This window comes from Urocitellus parryii, chromosome 7, assembly GCF_045843805.1.
Source record: "Urocitellus parryii isolate mUroPar1 chromosome 7, mUroPar1.hap1, whole genome shotgun sequence".
Classification (NCBI taxonomy): domain Eukaryota; kingdom Metazoa; phylum Chordata; class Mammalia; order Rodentia; family Sciuridae; genus Urocitellus; species Urocitellus parryii.
This window is the reverse complement of record NC_135537.1, coordinates 59,035,870-59,052,367: the sequence shown is the minus strand read 5'-3', so window position 1 is coordinate 59,052,367 and position 16,498 is coordinate 59,035,870. Positions and strand designations below refer to the sequence as shown.

Sequence of the window (16,498 nt, the reverse complement as noted above, 5' to 3'; positions counted from 1 at the left end):
ATCTGTCTCAACTAAATCCAAAAGAATCAATGAGATAGTACTTATCTCTTCAATGAAGAACACACAGACGGTTCATTTATTTTTCAAGCCTTCTCTGCAATGTGTGAGTGTAGGATTTCAGTGGCTGCTAAGATTCTGTGAATTGCTGAGAATGCCCAGGCTTTCCTACATTTTTATTTAGAAGAGAAAAAAAGAGGGCATATTAAATATAAGAATGTGGCAAATTCTAGTTATCCTTCAGTGGTTGCTTTCTTACATCACAATAAAAAACCAGAGTGGTATCTGCCCTTATTTGGGGTTGGGGGGGAAGACAGTCACAATCTATTTACAAATTGGTTTATAATTAGGAATGCAAAATGTATCCTCTTGTGCTGATGTTTGAGAAAGGTTAATATTCACCCATCTTTTGATATAAACAGGTTATACCAAATAAAACAAAAGCTACTTCCCAACTCAGAGTTAACTCTAGCTAGTCAATACAGATGCTTTCATAATGTATACGTACACACCCTCACACATATTTATATATATGTTTGTATATTTTCCCTTTAATAGGGTTCACATCATTTTTAACTACTCTTCCTTTTGAATTCACTTTTGTTTTTGTTTGATTTTCCTCAATATGTTATAAGCTTCCTTCCATTTGACTTTTTAAAAAATCACATCAAATTCTCTTTTGCAAAACTTGCAAATCATTATCTTTATGCTTTTAACATTTTTAAAAACGTTTGTCCTCTGCCTTTACCATTTTTTTCTAATCTATACTGACTTTCTCTGTAAATCAACTTGCTCATGCAAACTCAAACTTGATAAAGTGCAGCCAGTATAACTAGATTATACTTAATGTTTTTTTCAAATATTACATTTAACAACAAAAAACCCCAAGAACCTATTGTTTATACTTTATATTGTGTGTATGTGTGTGTGTGTGTGTGTATATATATATATATATATATATATATATATATATATATATATATTCCTATATACCCTTATATTGACGTATGAGGGAAAACATTTTGCTTAAATTTATCTACTTAAATGCCTAAGGGTATTTCAGGTTAAACTTGTATTGGAGTTATTTATCTTACTAAGTTTTATAAGGGAAACATTTTGACATACTAAACAGAAATTTCTCCCCTTTAATATGATTTCATCATATCGCAAAATAAATCTGGGAAATTGAAATACAAGCACAAGGAACATTTCTATAAATATCAATAAAGGTTAAAAAAGATGAGTTAAGAAGCAATGTGAAAACATATCACACTTTCAGCTACATCATTTAAATTTTCCTTTGGAGAATAAATGAAGAAAATCCAAATTATATATACTAAGGCTATGGATGGAGCTGCATGATGATAATGAATACAAGTCTCTACTACCACGTGGAATTTAAGCTGTGCATATGGAGAACCCTGCTATTTCAAACAATCTGTGTACAATGGGTTGTTCTCTAGAACTCATTTGGGCCATGAGTAACTTAGTAAGCAAAATTAAACTTTTCCCCCAGAGATTATTTTCTTATCATTGCATGCTCACAGACATGACTCAGGATTGATGGATGACTTACTCCTAGCTCCTTGCCTTCCAGAAATGGATACAGCAGCATTTTATTTTACCTGACAGATAATTTACTCTTTTAACTAATGACCACTCATATAGTAGGCACAGATTCAGTTTTCTCAAATCTAATGGAAATTTAAGGTAGAAAATTTTAGACAATACTTGTCAAATATTTCAATTACTACCAAGGTGATCAGTACTATTGATGTAGGGCTAATAAAGTAAGGGAATTTTCACCATGCCTAAGGAAAGGTATCATGCCATTTATATTTAGGCATAGTCAAAATAAGTCCTAAGAGATCTTTCTAGTTTTAAACTATTTTATAAATTCAGTTCATTAACAAATATTGAGTGCTTGACAAAAACTGCAAAATAAATGTTTACTGGATGAATAGGTTATCTCTGAATCCACATGCGTGGCCTTGGGTAAGATGTAAGGAAAGAAAACAACAAAAGGTATTGAGTTGGCCCTGAAGGAACTTACATCTTAAAATGGTAGGATATATACATAGGAAGTTCATGTATGCTCTAAGAAGCAGAAGGTGGCCCATACCTTTTAAGAGAGCTGAGACAATGTGCTGGAGATATCAAAGGGGAAGGGTCACAAAATAGGCAAAATGTGAAGTGGGCCTTGGAGGGGCTGCAATGATTTGGAGCTGGCACCTGGAAAGAAACATTCTAGAAAGAGAAAAATACATGCATGCAATGGCATAGAAGTAGGCCAATAGGGAATGGAAAAGCTGGAACATTGGTGAATAGGGAAATGATTATCTTCAGGGTCGTATTTGGGGCCATCATCTGCAGGAGAGGATGTAAACTGCATGAGAGGATGGAAAGACTGGAGGTGAAGGAATGGGCTTTCTGCAGTTCCCTGGAAGTGCAGAGCTGAAGCTTGGAAACTGGCTAGGACTGTATTAAGGTGTGGAAATCTGGGTGATCTCATCCTAGTGTTCCTGCTCCACACGCCCCGAGAAGTGCAGAGGGCAAGGCAGGTTCTTGTTGAAGGGTGACAGTATCAGAAAGGTCAATTTCCATACTACAACCCAACATCTGATACTTCAAAAAGATCACTGAACACAAGGTAGGTTCTTGGGGAGGCAGGAAGTCCACGTGTAGGAAATCCAAGAGGACAGTACATCCCAGTACAGATGACAACTAAAGCAAAAGCAAAGATTAAATGGGATATATTTAAAACTAAATGTGTTTGAAACTTCTTCAACTGCCATCTTTCTTGATCTACAGAAAGTATCAGATTGAAATATATTATCATGGCCAGCATTCTTTTTGAAAGGGTGTTTTAAGCTACTTTGTTTTCCTGAAAGCCCTGCAACTATGCAGGCTGTCTTTATTTCCACCTGTCAGGAACCTTGGTTAGGAACCTGTTTGGCCCCGTCATTATTGTTCAGGTTCATTGTCTTTCCTGTGTCCTGAAGGTGGGGAAGGGTCTGTGTGTTCACCATGCAGCTTCACTAGGAGGAACTTGGCATAGTTTTCCAGCTGGTAAGTCGATGGCTAGAGAAAGCAAGCAAGGTATGAATAGCGCCCCCGTGGGAAGCAAGAGTTAAGGCTGCCACCGACCTGGCTTTACCCTCAAACCCAGAAAAGCGGGGTTACCCAGGGCTAGTGATGGCCCCCAAGTGGAGCTGGATGTGCCAGGAGGAAAGTCAGATCTTATCTGCACTCCTCATTATTCCCGCAGCTCCTTTTCCGGGAAAATACTCCTGGTCCCATCATTCAGGAGTCATGTGTCCTGGCCCCAGTTCCCCGGGATCGGGGTAAAGCAGTATGCCCAGGGTCATGGCCGTTTAGGGGTCGGGCGGCGGGAGAGCCCCGTAATTGGAAGCAGAAGGGCCGAGGGAATCCCGCGAAGCTGCCGGAGCGCGTCTCGGCGGGGCTTTCCCGGCCACCGAGCTTTCAGGCGGCCTCGGGGCTGCGGACCCTCTCTCCAGGAGCGGCCGGTTGAAAGCCGCAGAGCGAAGCAGGTGGGTGTAAAGACTGGCCCCGGGTCCGAGAGCGCGGAGGGTGAGCGGGAGCAAAGGGAGGTGCCCGCCGAGGTGTGGGCGGCGCCCACTCTCCAGCGCCCCGGCCGCGCCCTGGGCATGGGGGCGCTGTCCCTGGCTGAGCGCACGGCTCCAACGCCGCGAGGCCGAGCGAACCCTGGCGTCTCCAAAGGTGCCCAGCGGACAGCACAGCCTAGCCGCCCCGCCCCGCTGCCCACCTTGAGAGCCGCGAACGCCGAGGAAGAGGAGGAGGGGGTGGCAGAGAAAGCGGAGGTGGAAGCGACGGCCGCTCCAGCCCGCGGGTGCGCGGAGCGCGGGAGGCGGAGCGGGAGGCTGAGCGGGAGGCTGGGGCGGCCGCGGGCGAGTGTGCGCGCCGGGCTGGCGAGCTGCGGGGCGGGGGACCGGCGCCCCCGAGCGCCCCGCCTCGCCTCCCGCGCGCAGCCTCTCGCTGCTCCTGCACAGACACACACCCACCAAGCACCCACCACCCGCCGCCCCCGCCGTGCCTCGGGCAGCCGGAGCGAGCGGCAACTCCCGGGCTGGCGCGACTCGCCTTTCCGGCTCCTTCCGCGCGGCGAGATCAGCCCCGCTCGATTTTTCCTTCTCTTTTCCAGCCCTCTCTTCTCTGGGCGGCGGCAGGGGGATGGGGACCCCACGCGGGGAAGGGGGTGAAGATCGATGAAGATTATTGTTCTTTTTAAGGATGCCTTAGCTTTCCTCCCGCCGCCTCTCCTTTGAGCCTTGCTACTAGAGACTGTGAGCCAGAGTCAGGGATGTAAAGAGAGGGGGAAAACCGCCAGGAGCTCCAGCCAGCCGGGGAGACCCTCCTCTCTGTGGAGGGGAGGGGGATTTCCAGCGACAGATCATTGGCGAAGGGGACCGTCGCAGGGAGAGGAGCCCCGGAGGGAGCGGGGAATCCCACAGCCCTTTGTGGCGCCCGAGCCCTTGCCGCCTGCTGAGAGGGGTCTGTGGGAGCTAGGTAAGTGGCGGGGGCATTGCTGCTTCCCGAGGGGGTCTTCCTTTAAAAATGAATCATCGCTGCAACCTAGCCAGACTTGAGTTGCTAAAGGAATTGGAAACTGCCATATGGCGCCGAGTGGACTTACACACAAAGCTGACTTAGCCCTGACAGGGTTATTAATGTAAGGCTCCTTCCCGGTGGGGAAGGCACGCAAGTGTTAGCCCCTGGAAAGCTTCCTAGCAGCCTGACTGCGAAGGGATGAGAAATGTTATTTCTAGGAGATGAGCTCTTGTTGCCTTCTGTTCATTTGTTGGTAAATGCCATACTCACATGCACACACTTGTGGGACCGGATTTAGGGAGTGTGATGTCTCTGGTGTATGAACAGTTCTCAGTACCGAGATCTGCATGCATTTTATTTCTCAAGCGGTCGCGGTCTCTGTAGCACGAATCCTGAGAGGGAGAGCAGGTCTCTAAGGAGAAAGCTTCATGGCTGTTTCCAACACACTCTGCTAGGGGACTTGAGAATACAGTTGCCCTGAATGGCACCAAAAGACACCCTCCATTTGCCTCATCATTTGCTGCCAATATTTAATGACTTTTCTCAAATAGTATGCTGCCATCCATTTTCTCAAATTATGAGCATTTATGTGTATCCATTCATAAAAATTGTCAGTGTGCAGTATGCACAAAATGCCATTTATGCAACATTTATGAGTGCACAAGTGTTTTTACAATAAATAATAATAAATACAAGATCACACTGGAACAGTTTAGTATGCACAGATGTGCACTGGGTTCACTTCACGCAGGTTCAACATCCCTTCTAATCAAGTTATGCAATAATGTCAATATTTGAAATAGAATTTCACATTTCTATTTTTTCATTGATTTGGGTCTTGAATTTTGTAGGGAATCTGATATTGTTAAGCCCAGGTCAAAGGAAAAGTAAGCATTTTAGGGTTATTGTTTTAAAATGTTTAGTATTGTGTGGGACAGAGATCTCTTGTTTATTTACCAATAACATCAATCAGGATATTACATTTCATAGGGCAAGCAAAAAGTAGATTTCTGTCCAAGATCTAAAGTCTTACTTCTCTGTGTTGAATAACTTTCAGGAAAGATTTTGAAAAGAGGGTAACATCATAATAAAGTTTTTTTTTTAAGTAATTCTTTAGGGATTGTGTATGTGGATGGATGTGTGGGTACGTGTGAGTGTGTGTGTGTGTATTAATAAATGCAAAGTTATCCAAAGCTTAACTTGTAATACATGAATTAAAACTACAGACATCTAGACTAGAATTTTTTGTTCTAAAGTTAACCAGAACTTAAACAGTTCAGTAATTTGGCACATCATGCATGTGTATGTGCATTTAATTGCTGCTTGAAGTGTTTTTAACATAGGACATGAGTAAAGTGCTTCCTTGTATGGTAACATAGGCTTTCTGAGAAGTATCCTCAGCACCTGAAATAGTTAATATGCTCCCATAAAGCAAATCCTGTAATCTCCTCCCTCATTGGGTTGCACTGGGTTCAAACCCCTTGTTTACCAACTAGGATTCTATCTAATATGCTCTTCTACCTTCTCTGGCACTAGTCAGACTTTTGGAGAAAGGAACGAATCACTTGGCAGTTCTCTTTGGTTTCTTCCACCTTTCGCCTTCACCTTTCCTACAGTTCCCAAATATCCCTCATACACAAATTCATAGGCACTGACCCCAGGAAATCACTCTACTGTCTGGCGTGAGTGTTCTGCTACTCATATCGTCCTTTCTCTTGTTTTTTTTTTTTTTTTTTTTTTTGAGGATCAATCATGTATCAGTTGGAACTGTTTCCATATTCACTTTTCTTGAAATCTCATAGTTCGTTTTTTTCAAGCCTACTGTTTTCTGAATATTCATATGGGATCAGTAGAAATTATTATTTTATCCAGTGCTTTCTCCTTAGCTTTTAAAACTTCCTTGTTGATGCCCTGGGATGACTGTGAACACCGCCTGCCCACCAGCCTGCCCTTTTAATTTTAAGGAAGGTGATAAAAATGAGACTGCTAGGGAAAAAAATGGCAGGATATGGTTACAGCACTGAAAAAAAAATTTTTTTTGAATTTTTCTAGAAAAATCTTAAATGACTTTTCTAGAGAGACCAGTATGATGTGTGTGTGTGTGTGTGTGTGTGTGTGTGTGTGTGTGTGTATATACATATATATATTCAAAGTAGTTAAAATTACTGGTAAAATCTAGGAAACCTGTAAGATAGTCCCTTAATGCATTTTTAAATTAGTTCCTTTGAAATTTGTTATCTCTCAGAGACTAATTCCTAAGGAAAATCCTTACACTTAATGTAAAATACTTCAGGTGCCTTCTAAGGTAAATAAATAAGGTTAAGATATTCTATTTATTTCATAAGGTAATATTATTATAGATTTGCTTATATTCACCAAGTGGAGTTTGCATACAAGCATGATACCCATTATTTTCTTGAGGACTTCAGAAAGTACAAATGTGTTATATGTGAGATTTTTTTTTAAGTTCAGAGTGTTTTTTTTTTTTAAGATAAGACTTTATGGCCTTGTTACTCCCAAAGTGATAAAATAAACTTTATAGAGCAGAGCAGTCTTAAATTTTGTAGTCACATACTACAAGTATCTTCATAGTTTAGATCTATAGCCCATTCTTTTTTATTGCTTATTTCCTCCCTGTTCTTTTAATGTATATATTTCCCCCAGCTCTTTACAGCGAATACAGTTTGTGAGGCAGAATATCAAGTGTGGAAAACCAGGGGCCTCTTGGCCAGTGAAAGCCAAACCCTCCCTCCTATGTAATCTTAAAGAGTGCCTGTTGCCATAGGTTGAATCATATCTGTCTTTACCATCTCATTTAATATCACTAACACATTCATTTATTCATTTCCTACTTATTAAATATGTATAAGGAGAAGAGTACGTAACTAGAAAGTAATACATACAAAAAGTACAGAACAAGTCCTGTACTCAAGAATTTTTTTTATAATGTAGAGTCCAATAAAAAAAAAGCACCTTTAATCACTAACTGAAGAATCACAGTTATCATTAAAAAATGAGAGATCTCTTGCATACAGAAGTACATTAAACAATTTCATACTTAAAAGGTTAATTAATACAAATTCATGAAGAGGATCATAAAAATTTGTTACAGGCTATGGAATTTTGAAATTGTTAGGAAACATCATTAACAACAACAATACTAAAAATTTTGCTAAAATATCTAATTTTAGATTTAGGTGAATTGGAATATTATCATATAAATCATAATATTTATATTATTATACTTACATATATAAAATAATGATGGTAGCCAACATTTACTTGAGCCAAGTGCTGTTTTAAGCATTTTACAAAGGTTAATATTTTCACACCCACAGTACTCTTCGTTATACAGACATGAAAACGAATACTCAAAGACTTTGCTTAACTGTCTGAAGTCACATAGGAAGTAAATGGTAAAGCCCAGCTGGAACTCAGTTGTTCTGGCTCCACTTGAACCAGTATGATCTTAGGAAGTATTAAGAACCACCATCCCAAGCAGAACAAGAAAAGATGCTTGCAGTGCCTCAATTTATTTGGAGCTGTATCTTCCCACTAACAAATGGCATGGTTGTTATTACAGGGGAAAGGCAAAAAGTAAGGACTTTCCCGAAGTAAGAGAAAATTGCTAAGTTCTAAACATGAATTTGAAATAAGGTAATTAGTTAGAGGCCAATTTTTAAATGTGAGTGAGATTTGCATCAGAATGATAACACATTAAAGAGTATTATCCTTACAGTGACCACATGGAAAGTGAGACTGGCTGCTATAGATGATCTATATGGTAAATTTCTAATGATGGCTTATTTTCATATCTAGGATTTTTTTAAGATTTTGTGAATTTTTTGAACATATTAAAATATTTTTAGAAATAGATACTCATGTTTTCAAAGAAAAAAGTATTATCCCCATTTTTTTACTCTGATAAAATGTAATCCTAGTATTATAATGGAAATTGAATATATAGTGACCTAACAGATTTACCTTCTAGTATATTTTTCAATGTATTTATTTTATTCAGGGGCAGGTAACTATAATACAATCACAAAAGTCATTTTTGTGATTTTTATCAAAACAATTTACATAATATTTAAGTTCTTTCTAAATAACTATTGCCTTTTTGTATTTGAAAAATGCCATCTGCATCAAATTTAAAAGATAATCTGATTAAATAGTGCCTGCAGGATGTGATTGAGCCAAATGTTTAGATACATCATCAGGATTAACTGACATTTTTATTTTTTGCACAGGTATTAGATCTCATAGGCTAAGTAGCATTGTATAGCCACACTCAACCTACAGTTGGCTCATATAACAGTTCACTTTAAAATTTGCAAATGCTTCTCCATAAAAACAGTGTTCTAAATCATGATCAGGTCCTCAGACCAATTTACCAAAGTCCTTTCAATCAATGATATACCGTTAGTACTAAAAAACCTGACTATTATGCTACATTCCTGGGGAATCATTTGATTTAAATACTGTTTATTGACTTCCTGAGTGTGAGACTCTTTAGGGATATGGAGGTGGATACAGTACTGTCTAGGCCCAAAGGAGAAAAGAAAATGGGGAGAGAGTTATAGACAACTCAGACATTAGGCAGATTGAAGAAAGCATTATAAGACTGGTATAAGCAAAATGTTAAATAATTGATTCAGAGTTCTATCCTGAGAGCCAGGAACTGCATATCCCCTAAAGGATTCTCATTTGGTATTTCATCCTAAAGGTGTCTACTGAGCTCCTCCTCTGTGCCAAGCCTTAAGCTAGTTGTTAGAGGCATAAATATGAATAAGACATCATGTACTCACAGCCTATAAGCATAGACAAATAAATTCTGACAAAATATCATAAATGTTATTGGTGGGTTGGTATGACAGTTCAATCGAGTAGTTTTATAACAGAAGGATCCCAAGAGTAAGAAAAATACAGTTGCTTTGAGTTCCTGGAATTATTTAGAGCCATGATTCTGTACTCAGTCAGATGCATGGCCCCCTTTTTATAAGCAGTATTTTGGAATGTCCCTTCTGTTTTTCTGAAATGATATTTATAGATGATAATAATCTATCTACACATATAATATCTTGAAAATCAATATAATTACCCTATCTGTAATAGAAGAGAGAAAATAAAGGAAAAGTAGCTGTAGAGAAGATAATAGGCATGTCAATACACATAAACTTAGGTATAACTACACTAGAGGACGTAGTAAAATAAATGCTTGCTCCTGAAAATATATAAGTTCTGATAAGAAGATAATTTGGGATAAAATAAGATAAAAAATAAGTTTGGATAAGAAAATAATGTTCTATTCAATATGTGTGATACTTTGTATATTTGGTATTTTTAAGTAAGAGTGAAATAAATATATTCCATTGAGTGTAACAGTTACAATTGCAAACAGATGTGGGTGTGCTATAGTAATGAATCAGTTAACACGAGCATCATTATACTTTCCAAAATGGTGAACAAATCTTGGTGAAGTTCCTAAAAAATTCCTGAATAAAATATGTTTTGTACAGTAGGGTTAGGATTTATTCATGTAGGTGGATGTCTGATGTTATAGAGCACACAGGATTTCCACAAACATGGCAGGATTTCCTGCATTCCTGGACCTTGCCCTCCAAATACATCACAACCTTCGAAAACTCATTCAGAGCAGAGTGTATTAATCCCATTCAGCAGCACTGATTATGGGATTATGGCTATATTTCTCTCATTGAAAGAAGCCAATCCAATCCTAATGCATGACTGGCTGATTTGAAAAAAGCAGTACTCCCTGAAGTTTTTAGTAAAAAAGGCGAGTTTAGTGGCTGACTAAATAACAAAACAATATAAACAGCAATAAAATCAAACTATATAGATCGCTAAACATTGGCGACATCCTAATAGTAGGCACAATGTATAAGGCTGACTGATAGAGATGATCTGATCATAACTGTCAGAGTTTCATTTTCTACGTGGGAGTGTCAGACAAGACTTCACAGATGAAGTGACATCTAAGCTCGTTTTTAAGAGATGAGTAAGCATTCTCCATGCAGAAAAGGAGGCAGATGGAGCCCATTCTAGGCAGAGGGAACAGCATTTGCAAACCAATGTCATAAAAAGGTCTGGGCTGGTGATTGGGGCTCAGCATTGCAGTTGTAGGAAAATGATGGGAGATGAGGCTGAAGAAGAAGATTGAGGATTAGATGGAAAAGTTGTTGTGTTCCTTCCTGAGTCATTTGGACTTTATTCTGTTGGACAGACAGTCCAGAGTCAACTTGCAATTTTTAAAAAAGTGACATAATCTATTTTTGGAGCCAGTCTGAACCAGCATGAGAGGGTGGACTATAAAAGGAGAAATGATGGACACCTTGGAGAATATTTAGGGGTCTGTTGTGAAATACAGGTAGGATAAGGTCCACAGCTTACTCTAAACAGGGATAATGAAGAAGGGGAAGAGGATTTGGATTCTGCATGGCCAACACTTGCAGTCTAAGTGTCTTTCAGTGTTCTAGCTCTTAACAAGAGCCACAGGCCATAATAGGAAGTATTCGCCTCCCTTTTTTTTTTTTTTCTTCAAGGTAACTTGGTCTTCTGTGATAGAATTCCCTAATTCAGTAGTTAAAAAAGTAGATGTTGGGCTGGGGTTGTAGCTCAGTGGCAGAGCTCTTGCCTAGTATGAGTGAGGCACTGGGTTTAAGCCTTAGCATTACATAAAAATTTAAAAAATAAAGGCATTCTATTCATCTACAACTACAAAAAAAAATTTAAAGTAGATGTTTATTTTTTTTTTCACTTACATCAAAGTCTATGAGTTAAGTGCAGTGATTTGGGAACTCAGACTCTTTTTAGAACTTACACTAGAACTTGGAGTTCTTTGCATCTAGCAGGTAGCTGTAGAAGAGAATGAATTAGAGAAGGTAACCCGACAGTTGACACTCCTCACTTCCATTCCCATTCCATTGGTCAGGCAGTCACATGCTCATCTATAGACAAAGAAGTCTGGAACATGCAGCCCCCCCTGGCTTGTCAGCCACTCTCAGTATATGTTCTATATTATGAAAGGAAAAGCACAATTTTTGTTGAACACCTATTTCTACCCTATCCACTTTTCTGGCCACATGTAGAAAATCCTCCATCCCAGATGACAACATGAATCCCACCTCGTCACTGCATCCATCTCAAAGTGCAGAAATATTTAATCCCCTACCCCCACATTGTCTGGATAGGGTCCCTCATTGTCCAGGAACCACTGGGCTAAAAGGCAGTTTATATAAGTTGATGGATCCAATATTAATTGCATTCAAAATTATCAGTTGGAAAAAGGAAAAATGAACAATTATTGACGTAGAACATGGAAGAAATCCTAGTAGATATTGTAAAAAAAACTCCAAGCCCTGACAGAGGTGGGAACTCCTTTTTCCATCCCTGCTTTTACTGTCTTGGAAGAAACTTGTTCATTGTTCTCAAGCCCTGGCCACTCTCTAGGAGGCTCTTCATTGTCCATTACTCCAATGGCCATATCCACAGATAGGTATTGGGACGTGTGCTCTTCCTGGAATATACATTACCTTCTCTGCCTGCTTTTTCTTGGTCCAAGTATGGATGACTAGAGTTTTTTTTTTTTTTTATAGTCACTGTGTTTTCTTTGGTCTTAGGTTTAGCTCTTAATTTCCTTGACAATACAGTTCCCTCAAAATCTTCATAGGTTACTTAACTATTTGCTTTTTGTTAGTTACACTACTAATTACAAGGAAAGTTCTATCCTATTCATACTTCTTGACCCTGTTCATTCCTTTGCTCATGTTTCAACTACTCATATCTCAAGTGATTACTCTGGGGTCATATGAAAAATAGGCTTGGGTAGTTAGTTAATTTCATTAATCAATAATTGTGGAAAGGCTGTCTGTCTAACTGGGAAGCTATAATGGTCATTGGTTGCACAAAACCTTTTTTCCACATTATTCCACATCTTTATATTCCTTGAAGCAATAAGCTATTTCAGCTTTGTAAGGTTATGTATTTCTAGACTTTGGCTATTTCCCCTTGTATCTATTCTCAAACGATCAATTCGTTCCTAAGGTCATCAATTATTTTGTAATATTTTGCTATAGGTAATGAGGAGCAACCCTCGCACATTAATATTCAGAGTCTTCTATTTCTTCTAGAACTCAGATCTGCCTCTCAGTTAATGCAGTTTTTTTTTTTCTAGGACATAACTAAGGTGCCATATCTCTAAACTGCTATATCTGTTTCCTTGCTGCTGACCAATGCCACATACTTAGATACCTCCATTCAAGGTATCAATTTCAGAATAAGTTAGGGTAATGCTAACAAATACAACTCACACCAGAATGTTAGCAATAGGACAAAAAGTACATTTCTCACCCACAGAGTAATCAAGTGAAGAAAGCGCAGAAGAGGCGTCTTCACTTTTGAGACATTTGTCTCAGATAGGACATCACTTCTGCTTATATGCCACTGATGAGGACTAACAGTCCCACCTAGTTGGAAGTGGGCTGGGGAATGAAATCCCTGACTCAGCAGGAACTTTGGACAACAGTTCTCTTTAATGAAGGTGGAACATAAATTCAGATAGACCATTAGCCATCCTTGCTGTAGTCATCTTCCTTTAGATATATTAGGGGAAAAGGGGTCACAAATTAAGTCCCTGCACTGGTTGACCAAGGCTGTGGATGGCGTCTCCCCTTCCTCACTCCTGTCTTCTTGTTGGCTCTCTGCCCAGACCCCTGGGGCATCTTCCTCTGGGACACCTCTTCCTTCATTCTCTGAAGTAACACTATTATGAGGCTCTTGTATATAACAGACTCTGGCTGAGTGCTTCAGGATAAAGGATGGTAATTAGAGTTCAGACAAGGAACAAATTCAAATTAAATGTTAGATGTCATTGCTCCTAGAATGTATTTACCATGTCTCACCACAAGGGTTTTCCCACATGCTCTTTTCTCACTGGGATCCAGAAAACACTTCCTCCCATCTCCACAAAATTTTCAAGGTGTCCTTTCTCAAGGAGCTGGTGGATGTCTCCAAAAGTCAAAGATAGTTCATTATGCAGAACAGTTTAACTCTTGTTTGTCTCTGACTTCCACAAGGGCATTTTTCTGCATTAGCCAAATAGTCCATTATGGTTTTTTTCCAAAACAGAGAAGTGATTCTTATCACTTCTCATAGTCGAACTGGTTTGAAATTATAGCCAGCTTTTTAAAGACAGTCGCTTGGCAAATATTTATTAGGCACTTTTCATTTTTAAAGCACTCTCTGGGCCACAGGTTAAGCAAGCTTAGTCCTTATCCTCACAGGGCTTACATTCTATCTGAAAGAAAACACGGTTCTCCAGGTCCCTTCTCGTGCTAATTACATAGTCTCCCCTAGATCTGAAACATTGATGAGTCTTTGAATTATGAGCTGTTTTGAAAGGCAAGGCAAGGAACTGGAGGGAGTCTGTGGTGTGCTAAATTGGGGGACTTGAGACATTATGGGGCCATTATTTCCCAGAAGATAAGTTTTTGCTCTGTTTCTGGTCACCTGCTTTATTTATTTATTTATTGCAGATTTCTAGGACTTGAACTATTTGGTTCTTTTTATATTCTCTCCTCCTATTTCTAATAGGATAAGCCAGTCCTAAAAGGAGATTAGCCGGATAGGGCAACATGACATCTGGAAAGAACAGAGCAGATGACCAACGGCAGTCCACACAGTCAGCAAATTAGATCTTAGGAGTACCAGGGGATGTCTGACTGAATATGGGACAGGATGTATGGAGCAGGCACCGTTTGGACATTCAGACAGGCAGGATTAAAGTGGTCTGGCCCCATAAGCTCAGAATGCTATGGTTTGCGGGGATGCAGAGGTTAGAGGTCTCTCTTAGGTAGCTAGCAGGGGTTTACCCAGTGTATAGTTCCATTCTCAGGAAAACAAGGTGATGTTCATATTAATAATGAAGGGTTTTGGGTATGATGGACAGAACCATTTCTTATGCCATCACCAAACTACCCACCCCCGTTGACTGGACTACTGAAGCTCCATAATGAGATTCTTAGCTTCTTTTCTTGGCCTTTTAATTACTTTGGCACTTTACTTTTAAATCGGATCATGTCATTCATGTGCCTAATGTCCTTAAATGATTTCCCTCCCTCCCTCCTATTCCCCCTTCCTCCATCCCTCTTTCTCTCCCTCCCTCCCTCCCTCTTTAGCTTTTTGGTCTGATGAACCACCAAGCCATGATCCTGCACTATTTATACTCATGTCCTCTTCACATTCCTCTGGACAAGGATCAGATGTTCTGAGAATTTGGGAGGTGCTGGCATCTGTAATTGAGGGCCCAGGGTCTATCACTGGTGCAATGGAGGTGGCTGGTGGATAGGAATACAGATAAGACAAAACACAGTTCTTCCAGTAGAATTTTTCTCTCATCCTTATTAAGAACAGAACTTATTTCTTATTTAAGAACAGAATCCAGCCTCCTAACTCCACAGGAAGGCTTCAATTGGAACTTGCTGAGATGATGGAAGCGTTCTATATCTGTGCTCTCCGGTACAGTAGCCACTAGCCACATGAGCTCTTGAATACTTGAAATGTGACTTGTGACATTGAGAAATTAAATTTTATATTTATTTAAAATCAATTTAAATTTAAATGACCACATGTGGCTAGTGGCTACTATACTAGATAGTGCAGGTCTAGACTATTATTAGCATGAACTAATTTAGGAAGCCCTAAGTTTCAAAGTAGTATGCTTTAAATGCTAGAAATAGCCATTTACAATGCATATTGGCCTCTGATTTACCGTCTGTAAACATGTCAGCCATCTGGTGCCCTGTGCCTGCTTGGCCTCTGATGGTATCTCCCAGGTCCATCCTACTGAAGGGATTTAGATGCATTGTCTCTTGTTTCTATTCATAGAAGTGGTTCTCTTTTTAAAACTATTTTAGTTGTAGATGGGCACAATACCTTTTTCTTATTTATTTATTTTTAAGTGATGCTGAGGATCGAACCCAGTGCCTCACACTTGCGAGGCAAGCACCCCACTTCTGAGCCACAGCCACAGCCAGAAGTTGATTTTTTTTTTATTGATGGCATTTCTTTCTTTACGTGACCTGTACAAAATGTAAACTATTACACCAGCGCAGAGTGTTATCTTTGTGTGTATGTAATATGACCTTAAGTGTTTTCTTGTGTCTACTTCGTACCCCAAAGGACTTTTCTTTTGCTCCCTCTCCTCTTCTCTGTCTCCTCCTTCCTCCTTTCTAACTTTTAAAATGACACAAACACACATCTGTGTTCTTTATCCAGTTCCTTTTCTTTTCCTTTGTGCTTATTTACAAAAGCTGTTTTATCAGTTCCGTTCAGTAACAAAAAATAGAACAAAAATAAGTAAATGGATAAAACAAATTTTAAAAAAATTAGACCATTACACACACACACACACACACACACACACACACAATCTCCAAAATGATGATAGTTCTTCGACTGTCAGTTAATATGTTTTGGGGATTTATTAGAGATGATGGTTTGAATATTAATTATGTAAAGAATGTCACATACAGTATTGACCAGAATTTTTTCCCTATTGTATCACCTAGAAAATATTATAGTAGCTTTTGATTCTTTGAAAGTATCTATTTTTCTGACTCTATTATTATTATTATTATTAGTTCTACTTAGTTATACATGACAGCAGAATGCATTCCAATTCATCTTACACAAATGGAGCACAACATTTCAATTCTCTGGTTGTACACAATGTAGATACGCACCATTCATGCAATCATACATGTACTTAGGGTAATGATGTCCATCTCATTCCACCATCTTTCCTACCATAACCCTTCCCCATCCTCTCCTCTGCCCAATCCAAAGTTCCTCCATTCTTCCCATGCTACCCCATCATGGATCAGCATCTGCT

At 39.5% G+C, this 16,498-nt stretch overlaps 1 protein-coding gene across 3 annotated transcripts in view; it reads left to right on the top strand.

The window, feature by feature from the left end:
• Positions 1-3,466: 3,466 nt before the first annotated feature.
• The window catches only part of Kcnb2 (potassium voltage-gated channel subfamily B member 2), a 381,085-nt gene continuing 368,053 nt past the window's right edge, over positions 3,467-16,498 (top strand). The window contains exon 1 of one of the 3 annotated variants that reach the window (XM_026397312.2): positions 3,467-3,548. The gene's annotated coding sequence lies outside the window, so the exon portion shown is untranslated. Of the gene's footprint in view, positions 3,549-3,724; positions 3,869-4,254; positions 4,546-16,498 lie in introns of those variants that run through there. The other 2 variants (XM_026397313.2, XM_026397311.2) reach the window with 2 other exon arrangements.